At 46.1% G+C, this 23384-nt stretch overlaps 1 pseudogene; it reads right to left on the bottom strand.

The window, feature by feature from the left end:
* LOC115478372 overlaps nucleotides 1-22031 on the bottom strand; it is a 64343-nt pseudogene extending 42312 nt beyond the window's left edge.
* Nucleotides 22032-23384: the final 1353 nt, after the last annotated feature.

Raw genomic sequence — 23384 nt, forward strand, 5'->3', positions numbered from 1 at the left:
TCAAAAAATAGGGGAACATTTATTTTATCAAAACAGAAGACAATTTCATTATTCCAAACTGCACTGTAATTTTCTATCCAACATGGAAGACTTAAAACATCAAAGTTACATTTATTTTTCAATGAGTACTCATGTACCCCCTGAAGCAGCTACAGCAAAACAGGGAGCCCTTATCAGAATGTTTTTGACCAGACGTCATAGGATATGCTTATTCCACACTTGATGTACTGCCTTTCTGTAGATAGAAAGAGGTTTACATATACTATTTTTGCAGGCACTTTTATATCCCTAATGGGCTCACAATCTGAGGTTATTTGTACTTGGGGCAATGGAGGGTTAAGTGACTTGCCCAGGGTCACAAGGAGCTGCAGTGGGAACTGAATCCAGTTCTCATTGAAAGATAAGTGTAACTTTGATTTTTTTTTTTTAAGTCTTCCATGTTGGCTAGAAGATTACAGTGAAATATGGAATAACAAAATTGTCTTCCTTTTTTTTTTATAAATAAGAGTTCCACAACTTTGTTGTACTATAACTATTGAGGATTGTGAAGAGTGTTTATAGATTTTGATTAAAACACTAATGTAACCCGGGTCTCACCCAGTTCTAGCTCTGGACCCAGGCCACAAAAGAATGTTTACATACATAGAGGGGCATAATGGAACAGAAACGCCTATCTCCATGGGGTTTATCTCCGAGAACGGGTCCGTGAAGGGGCGGGGCGGATCGTATTTTTTAAAAGAAAAAGACGCCCATGTTTTATTCGTCAAGGTGTGAGCTGGGCGTTTTTGCTTTTCAGCGATAATGGAATATGAAATCGCCCAGCTCAAAAACGAATAAATCCAAGGCATTTGTTCGTGGGAGGGGCCAGGATTCATAGTGCACTGGTCCCCCTCACATGCCAGGGACACCAACCGGGCACCCTAGGGGCACTTTTACAAAAACCAAATAAAAGGTAAAAGAGCTCCCAGGTGCATAGCACCCTTCCCTTGGGTGTTGAGCCCCCCCAAATCCCCCTCAAAACCCACTGCCCACAAGTCTACATCATTACTATAGCCCTAAGAGGTGAAGGGGGGCACCTACATGTGGGTACAGTGGGTTTGGGGGGGTTGGACGACTAGTAGCATTAAGCAGCACAATTGTAACAGGTAGGGGGGGATGGGCCTGGGTCCACCTGCCTGACGTCCACTGCACCCCCTAACAACTGCTCCAGGGACCTGCATACTGCTGCTTGGGAGGAGGGTATGACATTTGAGGGTGAAAGTAAAAAGTTGTGAAACATCATTTGTTGTGGTGGGAGGGGGTTAGTGACCACTGGGGAGTCAGGGGAGGTCATCCCCGACTCCCTCTGGGGGTCATCTGGTCATTTAGGGCACTTTTGGGGGCCTTATTCGTCAAAAAACAGGGTCCAGGAAAAGTGTCCTAAATTCTAGCTCAAAACTGTTCCATTATCGGCGAAGGGCGCCCATCTCTGTTCGCCCGATAACCACGCCCCAGTTCCGCCTTCGACACGCCTTCGATACGCCCCCGTCAACTTTGTCCGCATCCGCGACGGAGTGCAGTTGAAAGCGTCCAAAGTTCGGCTTTCGATTATACCGCTTTATTTGTTTTTGTGAGAAGAACGCCCATCTCCCGATTTAGGTCGGAACTTGGGCGTTATTCTCGTTCGATTATAAGCTGGATAGTAACATAGTAGATGACGGCAGAAAAAGACCTAAATGGTCCATCCAGTCTGCCCAACAAGATAAACTCATATATGCTACTTTTTGTGTATACCTTACCTTGATTTGTATCTGCCATTTTCAGGGCACAGACCATAGAAGTCTTGCCCAGCACTAGCCCCGCCTCCCAACCACCAGCCCCGCCTCCCCCCACCGACTCTGCCACCCAATCTCGGTTAAGCTTCTGAGGATCCATTCCTTCTGAACAGGATCCCTTTATGTTTATCCCACACATGTTTGAATTCTGTTACTGTTTTCATCTCCACCACCTCCCACGGGAGGGCATTTCAAGTATCCACCACTCTCTACGTAAAAAAATACTTCCTCACATTTTTCTTGAGTCTTCCCCCCTTCAATCTCATTTCATGTCCTCTAGTTCTACCGCCTTCCCATCTACGGAAAAGGTTTGTTTGCAGATTAATACCTTTCAAATATTTGAATGTCTGTATCATATCACCCGTTTCTCCTTTCCTCCAGGGTATACATGTTCAGGTCAGCAAGTCTCTCCTCATACGTCTTGTAATGTAAATCCCATACCGTTCTCGTAGCTTTTCTTGCACTGCTTCAATTCTTTTTACATCTTTAGCAAGATATGGCCTCCAAAACTGAACACAATACTCCAGGTGGGGCCTCACCAACTTTAGATCTCAGAGTCTTTGCTTTCACCTGGGCCACTCTTACCCTGCACCTCCTTTCAGTTTGCTTACAGTCAAGCGGGGGTGATTCACTGGTCCAGAATAGCGATCCGGGGGTTTGGGAGACATTTTACCATTCAGGGTTCCACTTAGCTCTTCAGTCCAGGAATCACGCTGCACTCCAGAGCTCAACAACAATTCAGCTTTTATTGAACTTCTGCAACAAGCAGCTGGTAACTTAATATACTGGCAACACAATTGATTGAAATACTTCGAATAACTTAAAGTCAGCTTCTGTTGTTCTGTGGGGAACACCTGTGCCACTACCTTCATGGGTATATTTACAGGGATATATCAGGGCTAGTTACATAGAGACAAGTATGCCTGTCCATGCCTATTACAGAAAATATTTTACAGGTCCAGACCCTCCTGGCCTGACCTCCCTCCAAGGTTACCTTTGTGTTGGCTCACCCTGATCCTAGGATGGGCACTCCCTGACTCTAATCCCACGCTCTCAGGCTGGGTCTCTCCACTGCCCACCCATTGATATCCTCTGTCACAGCTGTGGTTTTCCTGAGCCATAACTCCTCTTTACAGCCAAAGGTTTGCTTCTCTTAAATTGGGACTCCCCTTTACTCCTACAGATCAGTGGCAGGGGACCATTAGGCAACCAAGGACATCTGCAGGCAACCAAAGACCCTGTAGGCAACCAAAGCCCCCTCTAAAGGGCAAACACATAACTTTATCTTCTCCTAACTCCTCCCCCATTGTCACTCAGCGCAAGGACCCTTTTCTCCATTCACTTTCTTTCTGCATTTTATTCCATAAACCCTCCCATGGGCTGGGCTTCCTCCCACCCATGGACCTCTCAGTCACTCTCCTCAGTGACTCTTCACAGGGACTTACTTTCTTCAGTAATCCCAATCTAACAGGGGATTACACTAACATAACATTTACATGCTTGTATTACACCAGCCATGGATCTGGTGTAACAGTGGGTATGTAAATTCCGCAGGGATACATATAAGTTACAGTGTTCTATAAGCTGCATGTGTAAGAGTGGGAGCCCTGTCCATGTCCCACCCACGTTCAACCTTATATTACATGCTATGCCACGTAGCATATGCCACACATGAGTGCTAGTATTCTATACATTTACTCGTGAGACAGGCATGTGAATGCAGGTGCCCAGTTATAGAATTAAGAACCAGATTCTGTAAATTGGCATGTCAAATCTAGCGGTGCCCGATTAATGCACCTAGCGCTATTCTATATAATGTGCCTAAAGTTAGCGCATAGAACTGGGGAGAGCACCTAAATTTGGGCATGCCCATTTATGCCACTAAATGTTGGTGAGTTCCCCCGAATTCTATAACACGCCCCCACACTCCTCCCTTGGCCATGCCCCCTTTTCAGCTTTGTGCATTGGAATTTACACACACCTCTTTTTAGAATACGTCTAAAAGGAAGCATGCGTAAAGTCCAATTATTGCCAATTAGTGATGGTAATTGGTGGTTATCAGCCAATTATCATCGCTGGTTGGCTCGTTACTCAATTGAGTAGCATGCATAAATTGACCGTGTACACAATTTAACGCCTGCTGCTCGCCATATCTTATATAAAATCCAGCCCTAAATGTCTCATCAGGACAAGCAATGGAGGTAAAGTTTCAAGATATTTAAATGACTGCTTTATGGAGCGGCTGGTCATGGGACCAACCAGAGGGGAAACTACTTTAGCTTTACTGGTACACAAAATATGGTGCATGTGTACTAGGGGTTTGCAGCCCAAATGTTTTTTGTTTCCCATGTTGTTTGTGGGAATTTTTGTTTTGCTTAGTTTTTAATTTTTTTTTCATTTCAGGGCAATGTTAAAAATAGTATGCACTCCTTGGAAATAATGCACATGGGGAGGGAACTTGAAGCATTTTATTGTAGGTAAACAGATATTAACTCATAGAAGAAGCCCCTACAAATATCAGCCCACCTTATAGCAGGTAAATGTGCCTGTATCTATGAAAATTTGGAACTGAGAGAGAGAGAGAGAGAGAGAGAGAGAGAGAGAGTCTGGGGAAAGAAAACAGCATGCAGACTTTCCATGGGTACCTTCTTCAAATCTGGTGCCAATGATCACAACCAGAATGCACCTGCTGTCCCCTTCCCTCTGTCTTACTGTCCAGTTTTTCAATGGGGAATGTACTTACAGCCCATTTGTGCATGCTCATTGGACACCAGGCACCGCAGGCCGTGTAAAAGTGAGTCCAACAATGCATACAGAAAGAAAGAGCTACATGTTATGACTGGAGATGTGTGAGCCCTTGTGCCCCAACTGAGCACGGCGAAGATGGAGTGACACCGCACTCGGTCAGGCAGCCAGACAACCCCTAGCTTCACCTGCACTTAGCCACTGCCCCCCAGGAGTTGAGCCCCTGGGTTCGAGTGGCCGGCAGGACTTCCGGAACCAGCGGGGTTGCACGACCACTGACCAGACAGGAGGGCAAACAAACACAGTCCAGAGCCCATAAATGGCAGAGCAAAGAATAGTCAGTAAACAGTCCAAGGTCAAGGCAGGCAGCAACACAACGCGTGGTCAGTAAGCAATCCAAGGTCAGGAACACAGGAAAACACTGGAACAGGTGAAGACCACAACCTCTACGTGAATAGAAGCCGAAGCATGGAAGGACTGGAAACAGGGCTTTAAATAGTGCAGGAATTAGGCTCAACCATGTGCAGCTGTTCCAAGATGGCTGCCCCCATCAGCAGAGTAGCACAACACCCAAATATGGGCTTCTCTCCTGTTCTTGTATACAAGATGGCTGCCCCCCTCCTGAGCTAACCAAGATGGCTGCTGTCCTTGTTCCAAGCCAGATGATGGCTGCAGGGTTAGGAAACAGAAACCGACCCATCTGGAGAAGTGTAGCAGAGCGTAACACTACATTACACAGCGAACACATTTCAGTGCTAGTACAGGAGTATTTTTGCTACAAACCCAAGTATACAAAATGGCAATGAAAAGGAGTCTGCCTGTACAAATCATTTAAAAAAAGTATGTTATTCACCAAGATGAACTTTTAATGATCTACAATGTCTATGGACTTGACTCTAGTAATATGGTCTGACAAACCACAGTTAAAATGTTTAAAGTCTCATGTGGTCGGGGACTTAAAAAAATACATGTGGATGACACTAAAGGAAATGTTGAATGAGGATACTGATACATAATCATTGGATCTGAACCAATTTACGGACTTTCCATCTACAGTATATAGCTCCAAGGACCTTCTTAGACCTAATTCATTTTAGAGGCTCCATTTCTATCTACATCATTCCCTCCAAGCTGTGTAATATTTTGCCATTTGATCTTGCCATAAAACCCTGCAAAAATAGCAGCCAATGATCTAATGCTTGAAGGCAGGTTGAGAAGCCATCTATATCGTTGGGTAGCTTATTGCACAAATCTTACAGTATACCCATAAACAAAACTTTTCAATCCAACTGGAGGCCATTTGGAAGAGTGTATTTTAGCACAGCTCATACAATAGCTCTAAAATTAGCTCCCTTATAACCTTTCCTGTCTATCAAAACTGAGCAGACTGGGCATTGCATTTTCCTAATCAAGCTTGGGAAAGGGATTATGACACATTTTAGAGCACCTTTTTTTTTTTTACAATTGTATTTGTTTATAATCTTCATTTGTAGATGTTTTTTTTCAATCCATCTGTTCTAGGGGTCCTTTTACTAAGGTGCGCTGAAAAATGGTTTGCAGTAGCGTAGGCATGGGCGCGCGTCAATCCATTTTTTAGCGTGCATGTAAAGGCCTTTTCTTGCCGAAAATGGACATGCGGGAAAAATAAAAATTGCTGCACATCCATTTTGGGTCTGAGATCTTACCGCCAGCCATTGACCTAGCGGTAAAGAATCTGGGCGGTAATGACCTATGTGCGTCAAATGCCACTTGGCGTGCGTCCGTTATGCACGCCTCAGAATATAAAGATATATTTTTTGTCAATCCATTTTTTAGCGTGCATGTAAAGGCCTTTTCTTGCCGAAAATGGACATGCGGGAAAAATCAAAATTGCCGCACGTCCATTTTGGGTCTGAGACCTTACCGCCAGCCATTGACCTAGCGGTAAAGAATCTGGGCGGTAATGACCTATGTGCATCAAATGCCACTTGGCGTGCGTCCGTTATGCACGCCTCAGAATATAAAGATATATTTTTTTAGACGCGCATATCGGATGTGAGCCAAAAATGAAATTACCGCAAAACCCATGCGGTAGTCGGGCGGTAACTCCATTTTGGCGCGTGTTGGACGCGCGTAGACGCTCACGTGGCTTAGTAAAAGGGCCCCCTAGTTTGTGGAGCATCACAGTTACCATACTGAATACAAATATACAGGAAAACAGGCAGGGGTGTGCTGGTAAATTTTTAACAACAGGCTCTTTCTCCGGACGTAGCCAGCTCTGCAGTTGGGCCAAGGGTGGCCGGGTGGAGGGGGGGGGGGGGGAGCAACACTTGCCTCTCTCTCTCTCCTCCCTCCCTTCGTGTGGGCACACTAGGCATACCTTTGCTGGCAACCAATAAATGGACTGCCACCACTCCCAACGCCTTGCTCTGAGCAGCATGCTGAAACTTCTCACACATGCTGGAGAAGTCTCAGCCTGCTGCCCAGAGCTGGAAACAAGGAGCGGGGAGCAGCAGCAGTCTATTTACTTGGCTGGCAGGGCTCAGCATCCCCACCAATAAAGTAAAAGAGAATTCAGCAGGGGGCCCAAGCCCACATTTTGGGAGCCAGTTGTTAAAGTAGCCATGGAGGGCCCTACTTTAACAACCGGCTCCCAAAATTCTTAAAAACTTAACAACTGGCTCTTGCGAGCCTGTGAGAGCCTGCTCCAGCACACCACTGAAAACAGGCAAGAAGACCTCATCTATGTGCATTTCCAGAGCATGTTGTGTTTGAAGCCAGTGTGGGGAATGTAGAATTCTACTGAAAATGGGGGGGGGGGGTTTGGAAATAATAGCAATTAGCATATAATAGCATATAGAAAAAAAGGCTCAGTCATGCAACTGATTTCTCATTAGTATTGCACTTAAATATAGTATTTTAAAGAAAGCTGTTTATATTACAACGAGAAAACTGTATCTGTTGTTTTCTCTGGCTTTTAACTAGATGCCTTGGGACATTGCGTTCAGTAAAATCAAGTAGCTGACAAAAAACGCAATGCATAGCTAACCTCCAAAGGATGTGCAAAAAAAAAAAAAAAGTTGCTTCTTGAAATATTTATACAAAACACCTCACTGTAATGATAATGGCCCTCACTAGATTTCACAACTGAACCATGTAGTATATTAAGGTCTGAAGTGTTTGATTTCTTCTGATCAGACTGCACCAGCCACTTAACTTTTTTGTTTGTTTATTTTTTTTTAATGAACTTCATATTAGCATATGAAAGACTTATGAAGGAGTGTGAGGGCTGTGCGGTGTGCCCTGCTCCGTGTTTACACTGGCACTCATCAGGATGGGATTGCGTTGTAGCTGCATGCCTGTAGGTGGCATTCTTGTCCTTTGGTACCGTTTCCAAAAGGGACTGTGTGGCATATTTGCCACGCATCAGAAATAAAATCCATGTTTGTGACATATACAAGATGATGATTTTTTTAAGTTCAACATACACACACACACACACACACACACACACACACACATAAGCAGACACATTTGCATATTCAAACTCATTAACACCTACACATGGAACCATGATGTGCTCTCATTTAAGAAACGGTCGTTTAGAGGATTATTATTACTGAGATACTCGGGGATTTTACTTATCTGTTCATCACTCACCTAAGGCAGCCTGAATAGCTTTAGTGGTTAGGCACAGGGAGGCAGATTCCTTCATCTATGGGTTCAAAGATAACTCTTGTAAGACAGGAAAAATTCTTGATTGTCCTAGAGCTGTTTGGTGGCTTGAGTGAAGTGAGTTCAGATTGAATTGCAGGTTTATAACTCAAAGAAGTATCTCCACCTCTTAGCAATGGCGAAAAGTCCTCAGCAGGTCAGGTTCCTATGGCCAAAAGGATTTGTGTCAAAGTGACCTTCTGAAATGCATATTGGGGGCGATTCTATAATCTGGGCCAATGAACACAGCCACGATGCACCTGCTGCTCCCTCCCTCCCTCCATCTTACTCTCCAGTTTTTAAAAGGGGAATGTACTTACAGCCCATTTGTGCATGCTCATTGGACAGCAGGCACTGCAGTCCATATAAAAGTTAGTCCAGCAATGCATACAGAAAGAGTTACGTCATGCAGTGAACATATTTACATCGTTGTTTCATTGATAGTGCAGGTCTGGGCCCCCTAAGTTTGCTTTGGGCCCCTGGTTTGGCTGGCAGGGGTCCCCAACCCAGTTACTGCCAGGTTACCGCAGGAGCCCTTACCATCACTTCAGTGGGTGGTGGTAAGTGCTCCCTGCTACATGGCCATGCGGTAAGAGTAATCTTACCGCATGGCCATTTTTTTAAAGGGGGGGGGGGTCTTTTTACACGCTGCGGTAAAAAGGGCTCTGGCGCATGGGAAAAACGGCCCTTGCCACTATTGTAGGGCCCTTTTTTACAGCAGCTTGGTAAAAGGACCCCCTAAGTTAATCAGTGCTGATAATTGGCTGCTAACAAGCAATTATCAGCACTAATTAGAATTTATGCACGTAACTTTCTAAGCATATTCTGTAAAGTAACATAGAGGGGCATAATCGAACGGAAACGCCTATCTCCATGGGCGTTTATCTCCGAGAACGGGTCCATGAAGGGGCGGGCCGAACTGTATTTTCAAATGGACGTTTTTGAGCTGGGCGTTTGTTTTTTTTAGCGATAATGGAAACTAAAAACGCCCAGCTCAAAAACGTCCTAATCTGAACCATTTGGTCATGGGAGGGGCCAGGATTGGTAGTACACTGGCCCCCCTGATATGCCACGACACCAACTGGGCACCCTAGGTCAGTGCGGTGGACTTCAGAAAAAGCTCCCACATGCATAGCTCCCTTACCACGGGTGCTGAGCTCCCAACCCCCCTCCCCCAAAACCCACTACCCACAAATGTACAACACTACCATAGCTCTTAGGGGTGAAGGGGGCACCTACATGTGGGTACAGTGTGTTTTGGAGGCCTCCCATTTACCAGCACAAGTGTTACAGGTGGGGGGGGGGGGGGGGGGATGGGCCTGGGGCCACCTGGCTGAAGTGCACTGCGGTACCCACTAAAAGTGCTCCAGGGATCTGCATACACGCAGGCCTCTAGGACTGGTTGCTGCTATATAACATTGGCACACCAGTTGACAACTGAAGACTAATCTCTCCGAAAACGTCCTTTATTGGAATAACCGTGTTTACTCACAGTTAACTGCAGATCAGAGGTTGTGCCCCACTGGCAACGAGTCTCCTTGGTACTGAGATGAGCAGTAGGTCAGAGCTGGCAGAATGCTGTACAATGCCCTCTTTCAGCCACATTCAAGGGAAGAACTAAGTTCTGCAGCGTGGCTAACACAGGAAAGGGAACTAAAACTGGCTTACAAAAATGGGCACTACCGCATGGACTACAAGAGGAAACACAACAGGGCACACTCTGACCCAGTAGGCAGGGGGAAAAGCACCATGGGAGAAGAGCCTACCAACTACCAACATCGTGAGACTGTAACACAAGCTAATGAAATCACGGAGCCCAATACCCTACACCCACCACAATGCAATGCTGATGTGACCCTGTACTGCACCCGAGAGCCACATCTGACCCAGGGAAAGGCTGTGAGAGCATCGAACACATTCTGCTGTCATGGAGGTGGGTACGGCATTTGAGGCTGGCATACAGGCTGGAAAAAAAGTTTTTTTGGTGGGGTTTTTTTGGTGGGAGGGGGTTAGTGACCACTGGGGGAGTCCGGGGAGGTCATCCCCGATTCCCTCCAGTGGTCATCTAGGCAGTTGGAGCACTTTTTTGGGACTTGTTCGTGAAAAAAAAGAGTCCCAAAAAAAGTGACCCAAAATCACGGTAAAAACGCCTTTTTTTCGATTATTAGCTAAAGACGCCCATCTCTCCTTGGCTGATAACCACGCCCCAGTTCTGCCTCCACCACGCCTCCGACATGCCCCCATCAACTTTATTCATTTCTGCGATGGAGTGCAGTTGGAAACGCCCAAAATCGGCTTTCGATTACACCGATTTGGGCACCTTTGCGAGACAAACGTCTATCTCCCGATTTAGGTCGCACTATAGGCGTTTTTCTCTTTCAAAAATAAGCTGGATAGTAACATAGTAGATGATGGCAGAAAAAGACCTGCACGGTCCATCCAGTCTGCCCAACAAGATAACTCATATGTGCTACTTTTTGTGTATACCCTACTTTGATTTGTACCTGTGTTTTTCAGGGCACAGACCGTATAAGTTTGCCCAGCACTATCCCCACCTCCCAACCACCAGCCCCGCCTCCCAACCACCGGCTCTGGCACAGACCGTATAAGTCTGCCCAGCACTATCCCCGCCTCCCAACCACCAGCCCCGCCTCTCACCACCGGTAAAGTGTTGATTGTAAATTCTAATGTGTGGATCACAAAAGGGGGTGGGGCAATTGAACGGACTTGGGCGGGTTGTGGGTGTTTCTGAAAATTATGCACACTGTTGTTGTGCCTGAATTATTTATTTATTTATTTGTTACATTTGTTTCCCACATTTTCCCACCTTTTTTGCAGGCTCAATGTGGCTTACATAATACCATTAGGCGATCGCCAATTCTGGTATGAACAAAATACAGAGTGCAGTTGTAGTAGGGTAAAGTTCATGTGTGACAAAACATTTGGGGATTGTAAAGAGAAAGAAGGGTTTAGTTATTTCCAGTATGGTTTTGCTTTTGTTGTGTTGCAGGGTTCAGGCATTTAGGTTGGATCATTAGGGTATGCCTTTATGAACAGGTTAGTTTTTAGTGCTTTCCGGAAGTTTAAGTGGTCATAATTTGTTTTCACGGCGCATGGTAATGCGTTCCATAGTTGCGTGCTTATATAGGAGAAGCTGGATACATAGGTTGTTTTATATTTTAGACCTTTGCAACTTGGGTAGTGGAGATTTAGGTATAGTCTTGGGATGGTCACTACGCGTATTCTATAAACTGTGCCTAACTTTAGGTGAGGTTTATAGAATAGCACTAAATGCGGTTTTTTTTCCAGTGCTGAATTTTTTGGTTCTATATATAGAATCTGACCCCCTAGTGAGTAATTCTATAAGGAGCTGCCTAGTTTTAAGCCATTTATGTGCATGTCTGAATACACGTATGTTTAAATAAGCAGTATCCAGCTATGCGCTGTTCTATAAGTATACCCCTAGATGTGATGGAATGTACTTTGTGAGTGGTCATTCACATAGGTGGAGCATGCGGGATATATATGTACAGCGCTGCGCAACCCTAGTAGCGCTTTAGAAATGTTAAGTAGTAGTAGTAGTATACTTACTCATGTAGATTATAGCTTCTTATAATCTACATGTGGTATTGTGCAGTCTAGGTGCAAGCATTTATACCAGTTCTATAAATGTTTGTGCCTGACATATACATAGTAACATAGTAGATGACGGCAGAAAAAGACCTGCACGGTCCATCCAGTCTGCCCAACAAGATAACTCATATTTATTGCTTTTTGTGTATACCCTACTTTGATTTGTACCTGTGCTCTTCAGGGCACAGACCGTATAAGTCTGCCCCGCACTATCCCCGCCTCCCAACCACCAGCCCCACCTCCCAACCACCGGCTCTGGCACAGGCACAGACCGTATAAGTACTATCCTCACCTCCCCAGCCCTGCCTCCCAACCCCGGCTCTGGCACAGACCGTACAAGTCTGCCCAGCCCTATCCCCGCCTCCCAACAGACATCTGTTGGCCAATTATGTTAGTATTCTATAACGAAAAGTCAGTGCCTACTTTTCTTTATAGAATAGGTTTCAAATGAGCACTTTCCTAGTGCTTAAATCTAGATGTCCCCTTATACAATTATCTTCTTTCTACAGGCTTTCGCTTGAGGCGTCAAGAGTTGGAAAACCAGCCATGGTGAAATCCGCTGGTGCTTGAATGAGTAAATGCCAATATAACAGCTGATATGTGTAAGCAAATGTGGATTTGGATTTTAGATGTAACTACTTTTTCTAAATTTGAGCTCTAGGCAAGTTACATTCAGGTACACAAGTTATTCCCCTGCACTAGAGGCCTTACGGGAAACCTACAGACAGATGCAGCTACCTCCACAACTCCAGCTTCCACCCTTCGCATACAAAAAATCCATTATAAACAGCCAAGCTACAAGATATCATTGTATCTGCTCTGACCCAAGAAACAGAGATAAACACTTTAAAATCCTGACTGACTCCTTCAAACAAAAAGGCTAGAATCCGTCTTGTAGTGACATACAACTCAGAGCTAAAACAAAAATTGAGAAGAATCATAGAAGTTATACAGCCACTATTCCAGGAGGATGGCCTACTGAAAGAGATATTTCCATCCCCGGCAGTGCTGGCCTTCCGACAGCTACCCAACTTAAAACACGAACTAATGAAATGCAAGCTCCCAACAGAGACTCAAAAAGAAGAGAGTGATACACATCCTTGCAATATATCTAGCTAAAAACTGTTCCAACACATTTCACAGGATCCAACAGTCATTCACAAAGGAAAATCATTCAACATAAAGAAATCCTTCACATGCTTATCTTCAAATGTGTTGTATATCATTCAATGTAAAAAGCGTGAAGAAGGGTGCTATATTGGAGAAACAAAGCCAGATACTAAAGGAAAGATTTAATCTATATAGACTTCATATGAAAAAATGTCAATGCCAACCAGGATGTCACCTCTGTGGGACAGCACTTTACAAAACCAGAACACTGCATCAATGATTTTATGGTGAAAATACTCAAAGGAAACTTTAACACAATCCGAGAACGTAAGACCTTTGGAGTCAAAATGATTAAATATGTTGACACCCACTAGACAGGACTCGACAAAAATCTGGGTTTTCTAGTCCATTATAAACCATAAAATTCTACTGCTTTGTCACCTTCTTAGCTACTATCCAACTCTCCCTGTGGCTCATCCACCCAGCTCCCCCTGTTTCTCACCTAACCCACCCTACCCTATTCCCGTGAGACTGTCATTGAAATACCTGTTTCACTTATATATACTGATGTTGGCCAACATTTCTTATTTCTGATCTGAAGGAAGGGTTCCTTCGAAAGCTAATCAAAAAATGTATTAAGTTAGTCCAATAAAAAAAGGTACCATTTTATTTTCTATGTTTTGTTTTATTTCTATTTATTACCATTCCAGGTTGTGAAATCTGCCAGGTTTACAAAACTGGACATTCAGGCAGAGCCAGTTAAGCAACTGAGCTATAAAACTCATTTTTTTTAATGTGGTTTTAAACAGGAGAGAGGTAAGCAAATAACCCCTTCAGTCACTCCAGGTCCAAACAAGCAGTTAGATGACATTCTTGCCTTGTAGCAGGTGCAAATACTGATGCTAATTTCCTTTTAAAATATGCGTAAATCGACATTGCAAAACTGAAAATACATACTTTTCAGTTTCCCTCAACCGTGCCCGCAACATATCCCCTAATGCTGTTTGTCAGTAAAGAGATTTGAACATAAAACTGGGCAGGGCTGATCAGGGCCGGTCTTAGGCAGGGGCAACAGGGGCGGTCGCACAGGGCTCCGCGCTCCTAGGGGCCCTGCAACTCTGGCACGTCTGTCCTCCTGTCTCGGAACACCTCCCTGCTCTGGACCTTAATATGCATCCACATTTCAGTAGAGAGCATCAGGCAAGTGGCAGCAATTTTCATATCCCATCAGCTATCTCAGAATCACTAAATATCACTCCTTTTATACAATCTATAGGTGAGCGCAAGACCTTGATCTGTAATAAGAAAATTTATATAAATAAAATAGCCTCAACAGCCCAGGGAACCTAACATTAGGAGTCCACTGAATTGGCCAACATCATGGGCTCCTACCACCTTCCGAAAAAATTCACAGATATCAAAAAACTCCCACACTTGGGGAGAAAAAGATTCTGTGAACAAAAAACAGAAAACGGAGTATCTTCAAATATCAAAGAATGATCAAAATCTATACACCCCCCTGTAGAGAGTACTTAATGGATGTAAGAAACTTATGATTTCCCTTCATAGACCTCTCTTCATGCAAACTGGAAGAATTAACAAATAAAACACGGTTACAGTGTTTACTGTTCAGCATGTATCAGCAACAACAGATATTATTGCACTCCGGGCAATTTAAGATTTTTTGAATATCCCATCAGCTGCCTAGCCCAGAGCATCTTCGCTGCTGTGTCCTGCCCCCTTTTGATGGTCCCATAAAACAACAAGGCAAACGATCTGCAAAATCCAATATGGGAAAGAAAGCCAGCAGATCAATGTCGCAACAAAAAGATTTTATTGAAGATACCGTGTATGAACAAATCGCCCGACACAGGCCGTGTTTCGCCCACCTAGGGCTGCGTCAGGGGCTAATTTGAAACCTTCGTAAAAGGGGCAAATATGGTGCATAAGAGTCAAGAAAAAACCAGCTAAAACGGGAATCCTGTGGTCTCTAGCATACACAAATGGACACACCATTATTGAAGCTTTAATAATGGTGTGTCCATTTGTGTCGGGCGATTTGTTCATACACGGTATCTTCAATCAAATCTTTTTGTTGTGACATTGATCTGCTGGCTTTCTTTCCTTTTTCTGCCCCCTTTTGATGTCACTTTCTGCTTCCGCAAGGGCGGGATGCAGCAGCAAGGAGGCTCTGGGCTCGTCAGCTGACGGGATATGAAAATCGCTGCCGCTCTCTACCGAAAAATAGTGGATGCACATCAAGTTACAGGATGAGGTGGGGTTCTGAGAGCTCTAAATCTCCTTTTAAACTCTGATAAATTATGGCTTATGGTGTCGGGGGGGGGGGGGGAGGGGGTCCCAATGAACTGGTCTGCACAGGGCCTCGCAATTGTTAAGACCGGCCCTGGGTCTGATCTTACAATTGAACAATTGTGTTTTTGCACATGGTCCCACTATTCTACCCTGCTGTTTATCCCCTACTGAATTATTTTAGCCTCTACTCAATTTGGTTTTTGGGAGTGACTTTTGATTCTAAGCTTACTTTCTCTAAACATATTTCACTCACGATTATTAGGAAAATTCACTCTCTAAGACCATGCCTAGATGATCCTATATAATAATTTGCCCCTAAGTCTGGCTGCCTGGGTTCGTAACACAGTTCCTATTGGTCTGCCCTGGGGATGATGTCACAGGGCGGACCAATGGGAAGTGAGAGGGAAGGGAACCCAGCAGCAACCACCGGAGGTGAGTAAACAAACGCCCCCCCCCCCCCCGAGTTCCATGATCCCCTACCTCCCTCCCTCCTTCCACTCCCGTCCGTCCTAGTTCCATGGGCCGCGATGGCCCCACTCCTGTTCGAGTTCCAGAGACGAAGGAGGGGGGTCCAGAGACAAGAGGGGGGAAGGGGGGTCCTGAGACGAGAGGGGGAGGGGGAGGGGAGGAGGGGGGTCCTGAGATGAGAGGGGGATCCTGAGACAAGGGGGAGGAGGGGGATCCTGAGACGACAGGGGGAGGGAGTCCTGAGACGAGAAGGGGGAGGGGGAAGAGGAGGGGGGTGATGAGGGGGGAGGGGGCTCTGGAACCTTGCTAGTGCCTGTTTCCTTTCTGTTGGAAATGAGCCTCTTTCACTAGTAGGGCAATAAACACCCTCATTCACACATTGATTCTCAATAAATTACACTATTGTAACTTCTTGTTAGTTGGTCTCTCTTACAAAATTCATCTTGTTCAAAATATTGCTGTGAGGCTCCTCTACCAGGCTAAAAACTATGATTAATGTTTCTTCTTTTCTGTTTGAACAGCACTGGCTTCCTGTTAGTTACAGGATTTGTTATGATTCTTCTACTGACACACAATGCTTATTACTCCACAATGCCACCCTATCCGACTTCTCTTTTAACACCATACAGGCCTTCTCGCTCATTCAGATCCGCAGGGAGTAACTGCCTAGTAGAACCTGCTATAGTCTCCAATGCATGTCCAAAATGGGGGGTGCACGGAGCTTTTCTTCATTGACCCTGGTGTAAAGATGTATGGTGAGTACTATTGTGAAGTTTTATTATCACAGCTACTGCTACTGGCCATTCAGCATATCACTGGCAAAGTCAGGGCCGTGCCAAGGGTCTGTGGTGCCCCCCTGCAGAAGATCAGTTGGCGCCCCCAGCGCCCCCCCCCCCACAGATGAACAGTTGGCGCACGCGCCCCCTCCCCCCCATGAAAATGATCGCTGCCCTCCCATCCACGCTCCTCTCTCCCCTGCCCGCCCGCTCCCATGTCCCAACTGCCCGCCCTCTTCTTCCCCCCCAAGATCCCTTTTAAATTTACCTCCGTCCAGCAGCGACGGCGCAGCGTCAGTGAAGGAGGCGGCGCTCCCAACGTCTCTACTAGTCTTTCCTTCGCTCAATGTCCCGCTTTCTTCTGACGTCATTTCCTTAACGTCAGAAGAAGGCAGAACACTGAGTGAAGGGAAGACTAGTAGAGACATCGGGAGCGCCGCCTCCTTCACTGACGCTGCGCCGTCGCTGCCAGATGGAGGTAAATTTAAAAGGGATCTTGGTGGGGGGGAGAAGAGGGCGGGCAGTTGGGACAGGGGAGCGGGAGGGCGAGGTAAGCATGGTGCGGCGGGGCGCCCCCCAGAGGACGGCGCCCTCCTGCCGTGCTTACCTCGTTTACTGTGTTGGCACGGCCCTGGGCAAAGTTTATGTGTTTCAGCAAGTCAACATCTATTCATCATGCTAGTGAAACCATCCAGCTGCTGCAGAGAATGACTCTAGATTTAATTTCGCTGGACATGTAGCCCCCTAACAGTCCAGACCTGAACCCTGCTGATTACAGGATTTGGGGGTCTTATGCAGCAGCGTGTTTATGAAAGGTTGATTTGTGATACTGATGATCTCAAGCAGGATCTGGCTGAGGAATGTGCCAGCTTGAATCAGATGTGTTATTGATGTTGCGGTAGATCGGTGGAGAAATTGACTCCAAGCATGTGTGTATAGAAACAGGGGCCATTTTGAACATTGGCTGCAGGGTGATTGCAAATTTGTTCAGAATGATATATCTCAAATTGTATTGAAACTGGTCAATATATGACAGTTATGCAGAAAACAAGCTTTGTATAGTTTTTTTTTTTTTTAACACAGTGTATTATACATACATACGGATAACTAGATGGATACACATCCTATATAATAAAACTCACCCTCATCGTTCTGAGGACACTGACGTCAGTGTCACTTCCTTCGGGCTTGAAGGGTTCATGGTGGTGAAGCCACCGAAATCACTGTCTCTGGGCCCCGCCCTCGCGTCAAACGTGATGACGTCGAGGGTGGAGCAATGGCGTCACAGAGCGAGGGCGGAGCAATGGCGTCAGTGGCTTCACGACTCAGGAGATGAAGGTGGCGTGCATTCACGAGGTGCGGAGCAATGGCGGTCATTGGCTTCACAACGCCGAAGGGGTGGGTAAGGAGGGGTTCAGGAGGAAAAACCTTGCTAGCGCCCGTTTCATTTGCTCCAGAAACGGGCATGTTTTAATAGTATACCTATAAATCTATCTAGCTAAATGGACGAAGCTAAAGACAGCTGTCTCAACGTATGATTGTTTAACAGGAATTTGTCATGATCAGTTTACAACCTGTGAAAATTTTAATGCGTCTTAGTAAATAGGCCCTTAGAGTGCCACACGAGGCTTAGCACAATATTTTATATATTTTTATATAAAGCTGAAATTGTTCAGCACTTGCTCCTATAGAAGGGATTTGCGAAGGCTTAACTATTGACTTGGCTTTATGATGAATGCCATTTGGGTGCTATGATTATGTTTCTGTACTTAGAAGACACAACATTGAACCACATAAGCACAGTATCTTGAGAATGCTGGGCCAAGACAGACTTGGTTTCCAGTGATGGATGTGGTAATTTACCATTGCAGCACAATAGATTTACCTACATGGTATATGCTTAGGTGAATCTGTCTTGTTCAGTTCCTCTCTTTCATTTTGTTGTGTTTGATACTACATTAATCATAAGTGTTTTGTAAAAAATATATTTTTTTCTTTATAGCAAAACAAAACAAGATTCTTTACACTTACTTTACAGTACATAAGTTGGTAAGAAAGAGCATACAGGAAAATATTACTGGGAGCAATTCTATAAAGTATGCAGGGCCACCGAGAGGGGGGGGGGCAAAATTCCCCGGGCCTCCAAGGGGGGCCCGGCGCCGGGGATAGGCCGCCGGCGCTGCAGTCCCCGGTCTCACCTGCCTGCCTCCACAGCTCCGGGCCCCCTTCATTCAAAGCGGCAGTCGCAGATCGCGTCTCTTCTGGCCTTCCCTCCCTGTGTCCCGCCCTTGCGGAAACCGGAAGTTACATCAGACGAGGGCGTGACACAGGGAGGGAAGGCCAGAAGAGACGCGATCTGTGACTGCCGCTTTGAATGAAGGGGGCCTGGAGCCGTGGAGGCAGGCAGGTGAGACCATGGACTGCAGCGGCAGGGGGAGCGATGGGGGGGGGGGGGTGACAGCAGCGGGGGGGGGGGGGGGGGGGGGGGGCAGAGGTGGGGCAGCCTTGCCCCGGGCCCGGCCTAGTCTCTCGGCGGCCCTGAGAGTATGCCAATATTTAGACCCAAAATGTAGTGAGCTGAGTGCAAATTATCTACTGTTTCGGAAAAGGGTTAAAACTTTCCTCTTTAGCTATCTACGAAAATAATTTATTGCTGCTGTTATTTAATGAAGATAATTTTTAATGAGTATAATTTCTATTTATTTGTGACATATATATTCCACATGATCCCAAACAAGTTTGCGTTCAATGTGGCTTACAATAAACAGTATAGGATACATAACAAAGAATAATGCATAAGAAAGTAATTTGTTATAAGAATCCAATTTTACAATACAGTATCATAAACATACTGGGATAACTATGGATGTTTAACATTTAGAAAATCTATTATGAATGAGAAATTGTACATGAAGCAAAGAGAAAGTTAATGGTAAATAGAATAATAACCAATTCAGGTAATAATTAATTGTTTGAGATATGGCAGTTCTTTGTGAGGGTTTGAATGGGAATGATTTGAGGATTTTGCGGAATCTAGTATATTCTTGTATATTTCTAATTTTGGGTGGTAAGGAGTTCCACCGATTGGTTCCTAGGTAAGTTAAGTCTGCAGAGTGGACAGTTTTGTAGATCACTTTTTTGCAATTTGGGAGGTGTAGTCTGAGATAGTTTTTTGCCTCATATTTAGTGTTTCTTTGAGGTAAGTTTATTAATGGTAACATATAGTCTGGAGCTGTGCCATTTAGCATTTGAAAGATAAAGGTACATAATTTGAAAGTGATTCTCACTTTGATGGGAAGCCACTGTAATTTGATTACTAAAGGAGAGGCACATTCAAAATGAGAGATTTTATATATGAACCTGGCTGCAGTGTTTTGAGCTGTTTGGAGTTTTTTCAAGAGGTACTCTTTACAGCCAGCATATATGGCATTACATTAATCAAGTCGGGATAATGTTAATGATTGTAGCATTATGGAGGGGCATAATCGAACAGGGGCACCCATCTATAAGGGCGCCCATCTCTAATGACGGCCCCGTAAAGCGGCGTACCCGACCGTATTATCGAAACAAGATGGGCGGCCATCTTTTGTTTCGATAATACAGTCGGGGCCGGCCATAGGCGGTCGGTGGCCCAACTGTTTGGGGAGGCTAAAGGGGGCGGGGTTAGGGGTGGGGCCAGGGGTGGAGCTTAAATCCATAATTGTCTGATACAGAAAAAAAATAAAAATAAGTCACAATTAATTCCTTTTGTTAAATTTAGATATTACCTATGTATCATATGTCACAGAATAAAGTGGTTGCTCAAAGCATATACTAACCACAATCCCTCAACTGCAAAACACTATGCACAATTCAAACCTTCATTATACTCACTTCAGAAACAATCTAAGTAAAAATCTGTCACGGAAACAGGACAATCTAGAACCCCGAGTTCACAAATTGAAGGCACGTAAAATAAAATATGTGAATCAACCTAAGCATTTTTTCAACAGAGAAAACTTAAACTAAATGGCTAATGTAGTATCCCTTGAGCTACTACTGAAAAAGATGTGAGCAAAAATCCAAATAAATAAACACAGATTCATGCCAGTGCAATATCCCAAGCAGGCTAGATTTCTGCTTAGTGACTATGCTGGGAGCTCCTCACAAGTTAAAAAACCTCCGATTGAGTAATGAACTTTGAATTCAACTAAGCTGTATTTTTGCACAGACTTTTTGATTTAAATAGGGCACTTATCTGGGCTGTAGCTGAGTTGATAGGGTATGCACGACAGAGAGCTCCATGATCGATCCATCCATCCATCCCAGTTGTGTGCTGCCACTTCCACAATCAACACCGGCCACCGCGGACTTGGCACTAAGCACCCATCATAGGCGCCCCTTAAAGAAGCTACTAGTTATCATTTCTATAGACGTACGTAGCGCTGTACACTTGAACATGAAGAGATAGTCCCTGCTCGACAGAGCTTACAATCTAATTAGGACAGACAAACAGGACAAACAAGAGATAAGGGAATATTAAAGTGAGGATGATAAAATAAAATAAGAAAAGGATTGATGTAAAGCCCTCTGAATTACCTGAGCCATTAGAAACCTCTTCAGTGCATTCCCTGGTTTTAAATTCATCCCTCTCACCACAGTACACACAATATAGGGCCGCACTTTTATGTCTGGAGTCACTTTAACAGTCAAGGGTGCAGGATTTTCAGAAACATGCAAAATTCTTAGCAACATTTTACTGACCTCTTCTACTCCGTCCTCTTCTCCATCTCCACTGTCCTTCTTCTGTTTTCTCTCTCTCTTTTTCCTTAATGTGCTCTTTTTCTGAATTTTCCAGTTTACCCTTTCCTTTGCCACCTCCTCGGCCACCAACCCTCAGGTATTCCAGTACTGATTTGGTCTAGCAGGCATTCACCATTTTTTCTAGACTTGTCTTTCAGTTTGTTGCCTTTAAAGTTGAATTTTTTTAATTTGGGGCAGTCAGCCAGTTCTGTAGGAATCTCACTCTGTTATTAGACATATCCAAGCTCTTGAGAGCTGGTAGGAGGCCGACGTCGGGTTGAGCTGGAACTCCTCGATGGAGCTCGGGCCCGAAAAAGCCGCGGGGGAAAGCTCGTTACTGGAGACAGCAGCAAAGCCTGTAGCCTGTTTCTGCTGAGGTTCAGCGTGGCCAGCTCCTTCAGCTCCCCCAGTTCGGCCGGCAATTCCCGCAGCTGGTTGCCCGAGAGATCGAGAAGGCGCAGGGAACATAGGCTGCCGAGCCCCGGGTGAAGCTGCTGCAGGCCATTCCGGCGCAACACTAGATTGTGCAGCTGTTCCAGAAGCGCCAACTCGGTCGACAACACACTCAGGCTCGGGCAGCGTGACACCCCGTCAGCCTGTTCCAACCGCTGCTCCATTGCAGGCCCTTGCAGCACCAGTTCCCACCGTTTCTCGCGGCTTGCTTGTTCAGTCTCGGAGTGGACCACTCGGCCTCCATCTTGCTTACGCCTTTTCCGCCGCTGCCCTCTCAGCTCCCCGACTTTCCTGCAGTGGCCGCCCGGCGTTTAAACCTTTTTAAGTTGCAGCGACGGCGGAAAAGGCGAGGAAAGGTCAAAGCTTGGCTGGGGAGGCTTAGCCTCCCCAAGCCTCTTATACGGAGCGCCTATGGGGTCAGCCAAATCTCAACATATGGGCCGCCCTTAGAGATGGCTGACATTGGGGCTGGTGGTTGGGAGGCGGGGATAGTGCTGGACAGACTTGTACGATCTGTGCCAGGGCCGGTGGTGGGCAGCGGGACTGGTGGTTGGGAGGCGGGGATTGTGCTGGACAGACTTGTACAGTCTGTGCCGGAGCCGGGGTTGGGAGGCGGGGCTGGTGGTTGGAAGGTGGGGATGGTGCTGGGCAGACTTGTGCGGTCTGTGCCGGAGCCAGTGGTTGGGAGGAGGGGCGGGTGGTTGGGAGGCGGGGATAGTGCTGGGCAGACTTATACGGTCTGTGCCAGGGCCGGTGGTGGGCAGCGGGACTGGTGGTTGGGAGGTGGGGATAGTGCTGAACAGACTTGTACAGTCTGTGCCGGAGCCGGGGTTGGGAGGCGGGGCTGGTGGTTGGGAGGTGGGGATGGTGTTGGGCAGACTTGTGCGGTCTGTGCCGGAGCCGGTGGTTGGGAGGAGGGGCGGGTGGTTGGGAGGCGGGGATAGTGCTGGGCAGACTTATACGGTCTGTGCCAGGGCCGGTGGTGGGCAGCGGGACTGGTGGTTGGGAGGCGGGGATAGTGCTGGACAGACTTGTACAGTCTGTGCCGGAGCCGGGGTTGGGAGGCGGGGCTGGTGGTTGGGAGGTGGGGATGGTGCTGGGCAGACTTGTGCGGTCTGTGCCGGAGCCGGTGGTTGGGAGGAGGGTGGTTGGGAGGCGGGGATAGTGCTGGGCAGACTTATACGGTCTGTGCCCTGAAGAGCACAGGTACAAATCAAAGTAGGGTATACATAAAAAGCAGCAAATATGAGTTATCTTGTTGGGCAGACTGGATGGACCGTGCAGGTCTTTTTCTGCCGTCATCTACTATGTTACTATGTTATTGGTTTTTGCCGATAATGGAAACCAATGGCGGCCATCTCAAGCCCGGCCAAATCCAAGCCATTTGGTCATGGGAGGAGCCAGCATTTGTAGTGCACTGGTCCCCCTGACATGCCAGGACACCAACCTGGCACCCTAGGGGGCACTGCAGTGGACTTCACAAATTGCTCCCAGGTGCATAGCTCCCTTACCTTGTGTGCTGAGCCCCCAACCTCCCCCCCACGACCCACTCCCCACCACTACCATAGCCCTTAAAGGGTAACAGGGGACACCTACA

This window comes from Microcaecilia unicolor, chromosome 10 (genome assembly GCF_901765095.1).
Source record: "Microcaecilia unicolor chromosome 10, aMicUni1.1, whole genome shotgun sequence".
Lineage (NCBI taxonomy): Eukaryota > Metazoa > Chordata > Amphibia > Gymnophiona > Siphonopidae > Microcaecilia > Microcaecilia unicolor.